The sequence below is a fragment of the Eleutherodactylus coqui genome, chromosome 12 (genome assembly GCF_035609145.1).
Source record: "Eleutherodactylus coqui strain aEleCoq1 chromosome 12, aEleCoq1.hap1, whole genome shotgun sequence".
NCBI lineage: Eukaryota > Metazoa > Chordata > Amphibia > Anura > Eleutherodactylidae > Eleutherodactylus > Eleutherodactylus coqui.
Window position 1 is genome coordinate 87,348,454 of NC_089848.1, and position 13,519 is coordinate 87,361,972.

Here is a 13,519-nt window from a genome sequence, read left to right on the forward strand (position 1 = left end):
GTCTTCTCCTCGTGCTGTTTGTCAATTGACGTTGACGTAGTTGGCCCGTAGGTGCAGATGTCACAGCTAGATTATGCCTGCTTACAATATCCCCTTTCCACACCATATGGGAAGACGGCATGTGCTTAAAGGAAATCTGTTACCAGAAAATCAACAATGAACTACTTCCAAGAGTGCATTGGCGCTCTGGTCGTAACCAGTATTGAACCTCCTCTTTTTCTTGAAGTGCGGCGTTTTGGGAGTTATTAGCATTTACAGGTTCCCTGCACTGTATGCAAATTAGCTGCAGTTTTTCTGATGACCGGGCTTGCAGCTTGTTCTGGTTTTGCCGTCTCCTCCTTAGTTCTTCTAAGCCCTTCCCCTTGTCTATTGATTGCCATAATTATTGTGCCTTTGAAGGGGCTGTGCCAAGATGGCATCCCCTGGTCACACAAGGGAGCATCCTTTCCCAGTTGATCATCATGACTCACAAATTCTCAATACTACTACCGGTATCTATATACCCCGCCCCCTCGGAGCAAGGGTTTTTCTATCTCTCTGTTTGGCCCTTCCAAAATAACTGAATGATAACTGTAAGAAGAAGTTAACTGCTGAAAGAAGGTAAATCCTTCAAAAAGTAAAGGGGTTTTGCCAAGATGCACAACCCCTTTGAGAAATCAGGTCCTGCTCTCAGCAGATTGACAATGTATATCGGCCCGGCGTGAAAGCATGGCCAATATACACTCGTGTAAATGAAGCCTTAAAGGGGTTGTCCCGCGCCAAAACATAAATTTTTTTTTTGCACAGACCCCCAGTTAGTCCACAGTAATGCTGCATCCATGTGTTATTTTTAGAAAAAAAAAATTCTCTTACCTGGATCCCCGTTCTGCAACTTTGAAGATTCTTCTTTCCAAGATTGCGCCGCTGGTCTTCTCCCACGGTGCACCGCGGGTCTTCTCCCATGGTGCACCGTGGATGTTCTTCTGCAGTCTGCGCTCCACTGCCGATTCCAGCCACCTCATTGGCTGATCGGCACCACGTGACGGAGGCGGAGCTACGTGATGACGCGGAGAAGAGGGAGGAGCCAGGACGCAGCTCGTGAGCCCTGACCATCCAGAAGAGGAATCGTCTCTGCGCAAGCGCGACTGATCCTGCGACGAGAGGAGAAGTTTGGTCGGCGCCATGAAAACGGGGACGCCAGCACAGGGGGGGGACCCCATGTAGGTAAGTAAATAACTTCTGTATGGCCAATATTTAATGCATGATGTATATTACAAAGTGCATTAATATGGCCATACAGAAGTGTATAACCCCAGTTGCTTTCGCGGGACAACCCCTTTAAGTACAAGGAAACCATGAAGCAAATTCTAACTTAAAAGCAAAAAGTAGAGACAGTTGCATACATTGAAACAAAAGTTGTTACCCCCGCACTTGATTTATTACACTTTCACCCTCTGTGATATTATTATTCTCCTGCAGTGTCTTCCTACAAAGTAAATTATACTTAAGTGGCAGCTACAGTAGAGCAGACCTATAAAACAATGTGCCAGTGACATATGCAAATACAGACAGATGTGATAAAATATTACTATTACCAGGTCATTTATAATAAGTGGGACCCTAAACTCATAACTTCTAATGTTGGTCGAACTTTCAAACTATTGCCTCACAATTAAAGTTATGGGGGAAGGGGTGGGGGGAGACATTACTGAGAAATGTAGAGCAGCATATAATAAATGTAAGGCTGTGCTGTGTGTGATATACTGGGTTGCATTTGGTTCTATGTGGGTCAATGAAGTAGCTGGTGGGGCATTCAATCTGGGTTCTTTGCTGTCCTAGACGTATTCATTTACCTCACCGGGCACGTTATTAGAGAAACCCATGTAGTAACCCACTGGACCTCTTTAGATTCCGTCGGGTGGTGTAATTCTACTGCTGGAACATTTTTCCTTGCAAACAGAAAGCTTCTTGTAGTTGCTGTAGTGGCCAGAAGTCTATGTTGCTGGCCCCTCCATAAGTGTCATACATGTCCTGTTTTGTGGTGGTGTGCTGTGCAGAAACTGTCTTGTCATCTTGTTATGTGTATTGCACAGCTGCAGCAAGTGAGAGGTTAATGTTTGCATGAGCCTGGGAGATGCTTGCAAATGTATCAATATTTGTCTAGTCCCATGATTTATGTAGTCTATAAGTATGAATGTTTAGAGTTAGGCCGCCTGCAGACGGCCGGGTCGGATCCCCTGCGAGAATTCTCACAGCGGGATCCGACCCTGTGATGTGCCGTCTGCCGGCCAGCCGGCGTATGCACAGAGCGGAGCTGGCCCGGCACTACGGACATTTCTGTGCGGGCCTCTGCGAGACTCGCACAGAAATAGAACATGTCGCGATTTGTTTTCCGCGTGTGATTTCACGTGGACAAATCGTGGCGTTTTCTAATGCAATCCTGTGTCAGCGGCCACAGCCAGAAATTCTGCGGAAAATCCCGCCGCTGAATTTCCGCCCGTGTGCAGACGGCTTTAGAGTTGGAGTTAGAGTTGGTTCATTCTCTTCAACAGTAGAGAGGAGTAGAGTGCCGGCCACATGGGAGTACCTTTAACCCTCATGTGGTGAAGAGAATGGAAGAGGAAGAAAGGTACCCTGAGGATCCGAATGCCAGGTACCGAATAGAAAGGAGGAGGGACTGAGAGAGAGAGAGAGAGAGAAAGAGTGAGAGAGAGAGAGAGAGAGAAAGAGAGAGAGCGTAAAAGCAGGAATGCCAAATTCATTGTGTAGAGGTACTGTACCACGAAAGTGTCAGTGGAGTAACCCTAACCCTATCCTCCATTGGAGAGTTCCCCATCCAGGAGCGGTGCCTAGCAGAGAACTGAGACTGCAGGACCGCTGTCATCCTGTGATTCCTCCCTGACCTCTAATCTTCTGTCTACCTGCACCAGTATTTCAAGAAGTGTAATGTTGCAAAGTTATTCAGTAAAGTTTTGCCAGGCTCTGACTGTTCCCAGGGCCTGAGCTACGTTAATCCACTCTGAAGCTTCTTTATTTACCGCCGAGAGTCATTCCACTGGGTAACATAATGGTGGATCACCTGTGAGAATGTTATGTCCTGTTCCTATGTTTATTGGTCATCCCTCTCCTGGGCGTGTCCAAAAGAGGACCAGCACTGCTCTGGCCAAGGCTACGTGTGTCCCTCCAGGAGGGAGGCTGGTAAGTGCCACCATGACAAGTGTCCACCCTACCCTCCCAGCTCCTCAACATATGTCCTGTGTCTGGTATCCCCCTACTTCTCTATGGCATCACGAACAGGATAGGATCCTCTGTGCCGCACCAATTTACCTGTTCATGTTCTGAACAGCTGACAGGAAGGGGTCATTGATTAATGCTGCTTACACCAAATCCTGACCCTCCCAGCTGCTTAGAGCAACAGAAATCTGGATAAATCTGACTAGGTGATGTTTTTCCACTATTCAGTGGCCTAATTTTTCTGTTCCTCTGCCCATTGGAGTCTTGTCTTTCTGTGGCAGTCAAGCTGTTCATCTGCTGTTATAGCCCACCTTGCAAAGGAACAATGACTTCTGCTATCTGACATATTAGTTAGAGCATTAGTGTTGTATTCAGTTGTAATTTGTTTGGAATTTGTTCAAAACGATTCTTGATATCCTCCTCTGACCCCTTTCAGCGTTGAGTTGTTTATATCCACAGGATCCCATTTTGCTAGATGTTTTTCCTCGATCACATCATTCTCCGTATACTCTCCACATCGCTGCACAAGAAAAGCCTATAAGGTTGGCAGTGAAATCCTGGCCTCGGCTAGTCTACCAGCACCGATTACAAGGCCTCGTTGGAAGTCACTTAGAATGCTTGATTTTCCCATCTAATGTAGGTTCACACTGAAGCTGATCCATGGAAAATGCGTCCCGCCATGGCTATGGGTCTAATTTCCATAGAAGGAAGCTCCTGCTGTTAAAGGGCGTCCAATCATTTCTGGAGCCATTGTTTGGGTTTCTATAAAGAACAGTATACTACGTTCCCACTAGAAATAAAATGCATTTTACTGTCTCTGGTTTATTATTTCCTAAGCTCTACGTTTTCACATTTTAAGCTGCACAGTAAGATATTTAGCATCTATATTACACAATTCTTCACAGCTAGTGGAGAACCAATAACATCCTGCTGATCGCTCTATATGAAGTCTTCATGGCAGCTTGTAAGGTTGCTTTAGTTGTGTTATAAACTGCATACAGTGCGCTACAATGAAATGCATAAAAGTAAATATTGACTCAAATACAAGAAAAGATACTTAAATGGACCCTTCATCATGGTGCACAATATGAGGGGTGAAAATGAAGACACTGTATAATCAAACTACTAATGACCACTTGTCTGTTTGTATGTATGTATGTGTGTTTGTATGTGTATGCTTCTCATGCTCCGCCCCTGATGATGTCATCGCAGGTCGTACAGTATATATAAAACACAGAGCCTGACCGACAGAAGAAAGACCAAAGTTAGGGATCTTAGAAGGGGAGGACAAAGATAACACAATGAGAATAAAACTAAGCCGTTATTATCTCAGACACAACTCAGCGGTCTGGACAGGAGACACCGACCTACTGCCATGACAGAGATCTGGTGGGCTGAGGAACCTGCGGGAATCAGGATGGATGTAGTAGAGGTGTGTGTGTGTAATGTGTATAGTCAGCATGGATGGATGTAATGTAGCAGAGCTGTGTCTGTGTTGCGCATGTAATTTAGCAGAGCTGTGTCTGTGCCACGCATGTCATGTAGCAGAGCTGTGTCTGTCTTGCCCATGTCATGTAGCAGAGCTGTGTTTGTAACATGCACATGTAATGTACAGAGCTGTGTCTATGACGTACATGTCATGTAGCAGAGCTGTGTCTGTGACGTGCATTTAATGTAGCAGAGCTGTGTCTGTGACACACATGTAATGTAGCAGACACAGCTCTGCTATATGACATGCACGTCACAGACAAAGCTCTGCTACCTAAAATGTGCATCACAGACACTTCTGTGGGAGTTACAAAAACAATCTTAGGCAGCTCACTCAGCTGTTTCCATAACTCCCGGTTAACTGTGGTCATCACATACAGCTGGTCAAGCCCCATTTTTGAATACTGATGAGTTTACTTTTGAAAAGTTCAGTTTGGCTAGTTTGCCAAAGTTTTGCAAAAAGTTTTGTTCAATTCAAATTAGTTTGAACTGAACCAGAAGTTCACCAACCCACCCTTCCCCAAACTGGTGTAAAAAGAAACAGAAAAATCAGTGGACTAGCGCTCCAATCACGAGGATTCCCTAGAAAAGGTGACTGTAGTGATACGTGAATATATGGAGATATAAAGGACCCCGCACTCCTTTGAAATTTGGATAATGCAAGAAAAGTAGAACTACTGGTGAGGATAACTTACTTTGTAGAGGAGCCCTATAGACACACAGGACCCCTCTAAATCCCAGCATGTCCTCAGAGAACCAGAAAAAATCCTGAGAAGTTTCAGTTACAACTGGTTTATTGGTAAATAGACATGGGCAAAGGTAAATACAGGACCGATGGAGTGCAACGCGTTTCGGAGCCAATATTGATCCTTTTTCAAGCACAAATCTGATAACCACGGCTGCTGGTAAGTAAGTTATCCCCATCAGTAGTTCTACTTTTCTTGCATTATCCAAATTACAAAGAACGTGGGTCCTTTTCTACTTTGTTTTACTGTCCAAACTGGTGTAGAACACTTTCTTAGAGCCATAAAAGCCCTGTATAACACCCTTTTTTATACAGTGCTTTTAGACAATGTTCTACACCAGTGTTTAGGATTAGTGTTGAGCGAACTGAACTGGTAGTACCCTGTTGTTATGTTCGTGTGGGCAAATGGGCACCGGGCCCACACAAACGTGACCCAAGATGGGGATATCACAAACACAGGAACCTAAAACGAATTACAGACTAGACAAGCTGGCAGAAACACCAACTAGTCCAAGAACTGCACACTGTGGACTAGACTCATGGACAGACATAAGACAGAAACGGAAAATGACCAACACACTTACCAAACATCCCCACATGCTAAAGCAGATGGAGTTGCTGAATATAAATACAAGGAATTAGTTTGTGAATTGGCCAAATCACTTAAAGGGGTTGTCCGGCCATAAACATCATATCTCATTACTTCCGTTTGCACATTTCCATGCACTTTGTAATGTACATTGTGCATTGAAAATGTTGCAAACAGAAGTTATTCACTTACCTTTAGGGTGGCCCCCCTCTGTGTTGACCCTCGGTCGTCCGTGGTTACGACAAGAAATCATCTGTATTTCTTGTCGGGCCGGCAGCAGCTCTCGTCGGCGCTGGAACGCACCTCTTCCCCTCCGCGCATGCGCAGTCCTTCGTTCTTCCGCCGGGACCGCGCTCTTTACCTAATCATTGCAGGGGACGCGCGCCGCCGGTCGGCGCATGCGCAGTACACTCACTTCCTGGTTTCATATACCAGAGCGGAGTGAGTGACTGCCTGCCGCTGCTGCTTGGAGAAGAGCCAAGGAGACACCATCGGGACTTGAAAAGTATGTGGAAGGGGAGAAGGGGAGAAATGTTGGAAATGTTGGAGAGGAGGAGTTGGAGGGGTGGAGAGGGAGAGATGGATGGATGGATGTGTGCAGGGGGGGGGGTGCAGTGATGTGTGTGTGTGTTCGTGGTGTCTGGAGACCGGCTGTCAGAAGTCCCGGGGGAAGGGGGGGGGGGTGTGGAGAGGGAGAGATGGATGGATGGATAGATGTGTGCAGGGGGGGGGGGTGCAGTGATGTGTGTGTGTGTGTGTGTGTGTGTGTGTGTGCACGGACCCGGCTGACAGAAGTCCCGGGGGAAGGGAGGGTGTGTGGAGAGGGAGAGATGGATGGATGGATGTGTGCAGGGGGGGGGGGGGGGTGCAGTGATGTGTGTGTGTGTGTGCACGGACCCGGCTGACAGAAGTCCCGGGGGAAGGGGGGGGTGTGTGGAGAGGGAGAGATGGATGGATGGATGGATGTGTGCAGGGGGGGGGTGCAGTGATGTGTGTGTGTGTGTGTGTGCATGGACCCGGCTGACAGAAGTGGGGGGGGGGTCAATGTGAGAGGGGCACTATGAGGGCATGTGTGTGTGGGGAAATGTTTTACTTTACTTTAGCAGGGGGCGGGGCCTGGGCGGGGAGAGACTGTAGAGCAGTTCAATAGAGGTGGGCGTGTCGTGGGCGGGGCTAGGACGTGAGCTGAGGGAAATCCTGCCTTTTCATGACTCTTACTACCATCGGGAGCGCGCACACAGAAGAGGGAGAGTGCAGAGCATGTGGGAAGGCAGCACAGAGGTGCCATCTTTGAAAGCTGCAGTGAAGATCAGAATCTAAGGTAAGAAACTGACATTCCAGCTGATCTGCCTGCCGGTTTGAGCCCCTGTATGCTGTCTGTTACTATCCTTACTGAAAGGAAAGCAGCAGCATTATAAAAATTTTTACCCTGTGTGGCCGGACAACCCCTTTAAGCCATGAGCCCAGCGATCAAGGGTCCTCGTGTCTCGTGGTCCCTACTCTAACAAGACACATGATCCAGCAGCACAGGACTCATTTCACACAGCAAGCTGCACACAAAGGTAACAGAACACAAGCCCCACAGAAGGAAACAAGACTACTCACCATGAACAGCAAACAGACACTGAAAGAGGCCTGTATTTATGAGCTCAGACCCTGAGGATTGGCTGGCAAGAGCAAACCACACCCTGCAGCTAAACTATCCCTCACCTGTGAAGGTGTGCTCTTAGAACCCTGTAGAATAAAAGACTCCAGCAGCACAACCTGACACCTCTTTTGGGTAGAACTTTGCCAAATCTTACTATGGATTGGTGCCGATCCAAAACAAGGCTCTACTGGTTTGCTCACCACTAGTCTTGCAATAGGTGCCGGTCTGAGAGGTGGGACCCATAACTATCAGACTTTTAAGGCATATCCTGTATTCAATCTATTGTTCCCTATGAAAGCCATTTTAGGTTCACAAGAGGCTGAATTTAGAATTTTTACAATTGGGTAAGTAATATTAAAAACTAAAACTTTATAATAGAGCTCTTTAGTTTCTAAAACCCTTCAGAAGCATTTACATGAATAAATGTGTTAAGACTTAAGATACCAGCAGGATGTCTTTTATGATTAGTTCACCATGGCAATAAATTGCACGCAATTACCACACTAATTTGATTGCATTAGATGTGACCACATTGGATTTAATGCTACAAATGTATTCCTATGGAGTCCTATCCAACTGCATGGTACAATGTTAAATCTAATCGCCATCACATAAGATCCAACAGTTTACCCTCGTAGGTTTATATTAAAGTTGCATGCTGTAGGGTTATATTACAGTTGGAATTATAATATGTGAATTTGATCCTTCTACAATTCTGAAGAAGTCTCTGCTTCAAACCATAGATAATTGCACGTATAATCTCATAAACCCCCTCCTTAGGGCTTGTTCCCATGGGGGTTCCGCGCAGCTAACTTACATGCGCCAAAAAACTGTGACTATTAGAACCAATAGTTTCTTATAGAAACGTTCAGACAAAGGAATTGTAGCTGCACAAAAAGCATGCACCTAAAAAACTAGAACATAAATTGAAATTCCGTGCTGCGTGCAAAAATAGGACCTGACCTATCTTTGGTGCACGATGTGCGGGAGTTTCCATAGACTTCTATGGGGGGATTAGTTTAGTTTAAACTTCTAAGGAATGGGAATGTGAGAGGAAGGGAATAAGTGGGAAGGGACTACTCCTGAGCCGCTAAACCCAAAAGCACATTTAAAATTTCCCGCTGTAAGCTCCTATTACTTCCCGTGGGGATAAGGGGACTCCCAGGGGGGTTCCCTTCATCACTCCGTGGCTTCCCCTCTTCCCAGCTTTAAACTTGCTGTTCAGCTGTCCCCAAAATCCGAACAGCAGTGGAGCATGAGGAATTTTCCATTTTGGGGTGAGAAAAAATTCCACTGCAGAAGAGAATGGGGGAATCTCCATAGTGGGGAGAGAGAGGTGGACGGGACTAGACTGCTCCCCCAAGAGTGGGGAAGAGGGCCGAGCAAGAGGAAATCACCCCTCTTACTCTGGCCTATTTCTCTCTTTGTTATGGGGGCATCCCTGGGAGAAGCCCTATAGCCCCACCCCCTCTATCTCCTCGCTATGAGGAAATCCCCCAGGGATCCCCTCTAGGCCCGCTCACTCTCTCTGCCTATTATGGGGAAAATCCCTCGGGGATCTCCTCTAGCCCCGCTCTCTCCCTGCTAAAGGGAAATCCCAAAGCCCAGAAGGGCTGCATCTCTCTCTCCTACTGGAGCAACAGCACTTTTTTAAAGCTGCTCCTGATTGTGTGATTGCACGATTTTCACACTAATTAAGCTTGGGATTTTTGCATGGAAAAATCGCCTGTTCATGCAATTTTTCCACGCAGTTAGCCGCAATTTTTTACGCCGTTAACAGAGAGAGAGCGTGCTCCCTCTGTGATGTCATTGGGCCCTCTTGCAATCGCGGAGGGCTGATGGGTTGCCGTGCCAACAGGATGCCAGATACTGACATCCAGGCTTACCATTTGCCTATGATCGTTATTACAAGCGATAAGGCATTGCAGTACAGAAGTCCTGAAATTGCCTTATTAAAGCGATTTTTTTTTTTAAACTAAAAAATTATGTAAAAAGAAACGTAAAAAAAACTAACTGAAAAAACTATTTTTTGCAATGTTTTCCCTATTTGTATGAAAAAATTAAAAATTCATCATTGTGTTCGAAACGACCTACAGTATAAATGAAACAAACTATTTATCATGCACAGCAAAAACCTTAAAAAAATGGAGGCAAAATGCTTATTTTGTTTGTTTTACCTCACAAGAATCGTAATAAAATGTTTAAAAAAGCTGTTTGTACCCCAAAATGGTACAAATAAAAACTACAGCTTGTCATACAAAAAAACAGGCCCTTACAGAGCTCCAACCATGGAAAAATAAAAAAGTTATAGGACTTTAAATACAGCAACGTAAAAATTATTATAATTTCCAAAAAAGGGTTTTTATTGTGCAAAAGTGGAAAAACCTAAAGAAATTGTAATAGTTTCTAGTAATACTGTAATCGTACCAACCGGCAAAAAAATGTATTGTGTCATTTATGCTGTTTGATTAACGCTGTAAAAAAAATAATAAAAACAATGGCGGAATTGTTTTCTGTGTAGTTCATGACGCAAAAAACAAACCGTCATACAGCCATGTCGATGGAAAAATAAAAAAGTTATGGCTTTTGAAAAGTGGAGATGAAAATCCCACCAAAATTGTTGCGGCCTTATGGCCAGAATAGGCCATGTCCTTAAGGGGTTCATATATCATTATAGTTATTAAAGCTTAATTTTTTCTTACACAGCACTCCAAATCCCCTGCAAAGGGTTGTGAGAAAAAAAAAAACTATAGTGGCCACCAGTCACCACCAGGGGGAACCAATGAGGGGAAAAACCACCCCTGGGGAGAACCAATGAGCTTACTGCATACTGTGTTGTTATTGAGTGCAATATATAAACCGTCTGCGGTAAGCTCCACCACTCCCTCTAGTGGTGGCAGAAGCTTGTCATTTAACTATATGTGTGCAGAGGATTTTGATCTTTGTATCAGAAAAATTGAGCTCCAACCAGTATAAAGATTTATTGGGAAGTTCATAAGCATGAAAGTTTGGACCTATAAAGATAAAAAATGGTGTTCAAGGCAGAGGTGTAACTTAAAGCTCCTGGGCCCCAATGCAAAATGTGTAGCAGGGCCCCTAATTATAATGTTTTATTAACCCTTTCCAATCCACTGCCTGACCTCTGAAGACATTATGATTTAAGGCTGTACAACTCCGATGTTGGAAGACATCCATCGGGTTCTCTTAATGTATGTTGCCAGCCTCTCTGCTGTCGGAGCCTATCCAACGTGTCACCACACGTTTTAGCCAGCAGATAGCGCCGTTGTATAACGGCAGAAAAAGAGTAAGCCCCCTAGGAAAACCAGGATACAAATTGGATTGGAAAGGGTTAATAGTATTGCGCTCCCTATATGGAGAAGAGAGGCCTTATGGGCCCCTAAGGCTCCTGGGCCCGGGTGCGACCGCATCCCCTACACCCACTATAGTTACGCCCCTGGTTCAAGGGTTGAGGGTCACCTCAATGTGAAGGGCTACCCACAAGGGGTCAACTCGGCCTCTAGTAGTCAGGTTATTTATTTAGTGCTATTCCTTATTTACTCTCTGGTATTCACTAGATCTCTGTCTTCTGCAATAAATTTTGTATATCTTTCGGTATTCCATTGGCTTCATCGCCCCCCCTCCCCAAGACATTAGTGCTCCTTGAAATAAATGCTGCAGTCTCATTTTACAGATAAGGGAATTCCATATGGCATATTTGATGTCACGGTGCTAAGATTAGACCGGTAAACTCTATCTAATATTAATAGATCTCCCACATCTTGCTGCTTTTTGATATTATAATGTGCCCCTTTAAGGTCTATAAATGGTGAAGTATCAAAGAGGAAGCAGCAGGTGATTTATGAATTTCTAAGCATCCAGGATGTTCAGCGCTATGATGATGGCATGGCTTTATGGAAGGATTCCATTTCATCTTGTACCACGTTTCCTAATTAACATTGCCGGTCTTATCCACGACGTGGACAGCTGATCATTTCTACTAATGGACAGTGAGTCAGGGAAGACTCATGACTCATGGAGGGAGATCAATGACTTTGCATGTGATGTACGGCTAAAGAGGCTAATTAGATAAAATGGCTTGGAGTTCTTCATATTACAGTAAACATTAATTGAGAAATCATTCTGATTCAATCTAAAAAGTCAGATCCGCGCCGGTCTGTTCCTTTACTCTCAGGGTATAGAATTAGCAGTAGATATCAGTTTAACTGTCATGCAGTCAATGGGGATAAGAATGTCCCCTTGAAAAGACATTGAAGCAATGGTGTCTTCCTTTGCCATAAATCAGGTGTTGGAGTGATGTGAGGTAATAAAAGCCAAAAATGTCTTGGCTGTAAATAAGACAAAGTGAGAGCTCATTCATCTTGCCAATGTACTAAGATAATCACATATGTCATGCATGGATCATCAATAACTGTTAGCTTTTTATATGCCTAAGAGAACACGCAAAGCTCATGCTATGTTGGAATATATAGAAGACAATGCTTTCCTTCTAGAACCCAAATACGTCATTGAAGGGGTTGTACCAGGATCACAAGTTATCCTCTATCCACAGGATAGGGGATAACTTGCTGACCGGTGGGGGTCCCGCTTCTAAGATACCTGCCAATTCCGTGTTCCTCTCTTGATGTTACTGCTGGGATGCTTCTCCCTCCACAGTCAGAGTAAATGGAGCACGCATGCAATGTCAGCGCTCCATTCATTTTAATGGGTCTGATGGAAATACCCAAGTGCTTACCGCTCGGCTACCTCCGCAGTCCCAAGGAGAGTAAATGGAGTGGCAGCACACTTGCGCGAACGTTGCTCCATTCAGTCTCCCCCTTACTGCAGAGGGTGCAGTAAAAGTACTGTTAGGAGGATGAGGACACAGAACCCCTGTTCTCAGGATCGGTGAGAGTCTCAGGGGTGAGCCACTCATGATCAGTAGGTTATCTTCTATCCTGTGGATAGGGAATAACTTATGATCCTGGTAGACCCTTTAAATACCAGAAGATGCCAAAGTTATACCAGCATGGTCAGAGGGATAGCTAAAGGCCCATGAGATCTGGTGCAAAAGTTCAGCTTGGGTCCTCCTCTTACCCTAAGGACTTAGGACACATCCAAAATCTCATATGAGTAAGGGCTCATGTACAAAGACGTATTACGGCAATGCAGAACACTTGTAAAAAGCTGTAACATGCCCCATAACTCTCATTGGGACACTGTGGTAACTTTGTATGCCTCTAATTTCATATGCCAGCATACTAGACTCTGGGCCACTTTACCCATAGGTCTAACAGCGGATCTGCATTGGACCCCCTGGTAGCAGCACCACTTTGAATTGTATCTGCGACCTCATGATACAGTATAAAACTATTGTGAAGCCCCAAAAGTAATAAAACAGCACTCAACTCTTGAGTAGCCCGCCACTGCAGTCCTGTAGTCTTTGCTCACTTCCAGGTCCAGCGGTCACATGTCTGTCTAAGGCTTTGTTCTGACGAGCGTATATTTGCCCGCCGTTCTCACAATCCAGCCGATATACGCTACGATCTGATGCATTGGATTCCATATTTTTGCATTATTTCTTATCTTAAAAATTTACATTCTGGGTTTTTTCAGCAACATGGGAATAGGATTTCTCAAAATCCCATGCGATTAGCTGCTGCTCTGAAGCGGAGAGGATTTTCTGTTGCAAAAAATCTGCACCCTATTTTCCATGTGTCAAGTACCCTAAGAAGACCTACCATGGGTTTCAGAAATACTGAAAGGGTTAGTGGCCACATCCCTGTTCGCCTAAGGGGTTCATAGACAGAACTCTGGTTATCTAGAGCTGAAAAAGGGT